Source organism: Kogia breviceps, chromosome 5 (genome assembly GCF_026419965.1).
Source record: "Kogia breviceps isolate mKogBre1 chromosome 5, mKogBre1 haplotype 1, whole genome shotgun sequence".
Taxonomy (NCBI): Eukaryota; Metazoa; Chordata; class Mammalia; order Artiodactyla; family Physeteridae; genus Kogia; species Kogia breviceps.
In genome coordinates, this window is record NC_081314.1 from 63,934,084 (window position 1) to 63,936,115 (window position 2,032).

The 2,032-nt window shown below is 36.1% G+C and overlaps 1 pseudogene; it reads right to left on the minus strand.

Moving 5' to 3' along the window:
* Positions 1-1,088: 1,088 nt before the first annotated feature.
* On the minus strand, positions 1,089-1,675 carry LOC131757278 (coiled-coil domain-containing protein 90B, mitochondrial pseudogene; annotated as a pseudogene).
* Positions 1,676-2,032: the final 357 nt, after the last annotated feature.

The window sequence follows — 2,032 nt, forward strand, 5'->3', positions numbered from 1 at the left end:
TCTTCAAGCAATTTACAGGGAAACAACTGATCAATTAAATGATGAATTAATTCAAAGCCAAGAGTCTACAGGAAAAGCAAGCTATAGTTTTTGAGGAATAGCATGTGACCGATTTATTTGCAAAACTTTATTTTAGCTTTTTGCCTAAATTATCCTGATAATTTAATTCATCTTCTATTTTCAATTTAGATTTAAGTTTCTTCTCAGCCTACAACCCTTAGAACTGATAGGAAGCTGTGTCTACAAAATGCCAACCATGCTGTTACCTTAAACTGTCTAAAAGAATAGATGATTCTTTTTTCGTGCAGGTGTTAGACTTTATGCAGATGCCTGGGGAGTAATGGCACACTAATTATTTGTCTTCTGTGGGATTTCTTGGCTTAAACCACCATTGCCAAGGTAAAAAACAAGACATCTAGGAAACTTCAGCTAGTTAAGTATTTTATAAACAGAGGATTAACTATTATGATTCAAGTAGCTCACTGATCTCAAACTCTATATTCTTTTTTTTTTTTTTACCATGGAATCTATATGGTCTTTATTTATTAATCCAACACAAATTTATCTACAGTGTGCCAAGAATTTTCTTAGGCAAGAGGATTCTGAGTTATTTTGAATCAAAATACAGTAAGTTTTGTTTTGAAAACAACCCAGCTGTTAGCTCTTTGAAAAAAATTTAGTTGGAGAGCCTCTGATTCTCACTTGCTGGACCATACAAGGTCAGTCTTTTGACTACTCTACACTTTAGATTCCCTATTTATTTGCAACACATTCCAAAGAAATCCTGTATGATTTACAGTTGTTCAAGCAAACAAGAAAACTCTGCTTCAGTTTCTATGAGCTATCAAAAGGATGAAGACAAAAGGCCTGTCTATCTCAAATCAATCAGGTTTTGAATGGCATCTTTTCAACATAATACAATAAAGACATATATAAAAAACAAAGACAAAATACACCTTCCCATTCTAAAACATTTCCTTTAGTCCATATGTACTTTAAATAATCTTGTATTAAGTTTCTACTGCAACTTCCAATGTTCAAAGTAAATCCATCCTGGCACAGTGTTTGTTATAAGAAGTCAACAGCAGCAGGAGTAGGAGCATAATATAGTAGTTTCACTGTTACTTCCAGAGTCTATAAAATCCCAATGCTATTGCCAGGCAAGTAAACACTGAGGCTGCAAGGTAACGAATTGTCTCAAACTTGTTAGATTCCAATAGGGTTTTTAAATAAGCAATTTCAGTGTCAGTTTTGTTCCCGGTCTCTGAAATATAACTCTGGTTTTGGTTTCATTTTTGGTAAATTCTGTGGTAGCTTCCATAAGTTTCTTTTCTTGATCTGTAAACATATCTGTTACTCTGCTCCTTTCTAGGTTGATATCCAGTTTATTATCTGCTCTGATTCGACTGGTTTTATTTATCAGTTGTTGCTTAACTTGTTCTAATTCAGTTTTCATTTTCTGGTTCTCTGCTCACAGATTTGCAAATTCACTTTTCTCTAGGATGACCATGTCTTTCCTGATGAAGTCCAAATGAGCCATCAACTGTTGTACTGTTACTTCCTGTTGAACTTAAGTGACCATCTCCTTATAGATAGTATCGAGGCTGACATTTGATAAAGTGGTTAATGCTGATACAATTGTTTCTGCTTGTGCTTTGTCAAATCCATGAGTTTCCAAGTCCTGAACCAATGCACGGGTATCAAAAGTCAACTTCCTTTGTCCTAAAGGAGTTATGTCCACTCGCCTCATATATTATCCTTCTTTGGTTGTGGTGGTGAAGAAATCTCTCCGCAGGGAGTTGAAACCCGGAGGCCCCCAATGCCTTCAGAACGCAGGAGCCGCCAAACCCAGTGGCTCCACGTGTCCTCAGCTTTGTAGCTGGCAAGGGAGGGCAAAAGCTCAAACTCTGCATTCTTTTTGATACATTTGACAAAACTCTATTGCTAGTGAATTCCACCTCACTAGTGAATTCCACCTCACTAGTGAATTCCACCTTGCAAGTTTCAGAATAGATTTATTTTAAATGCACCA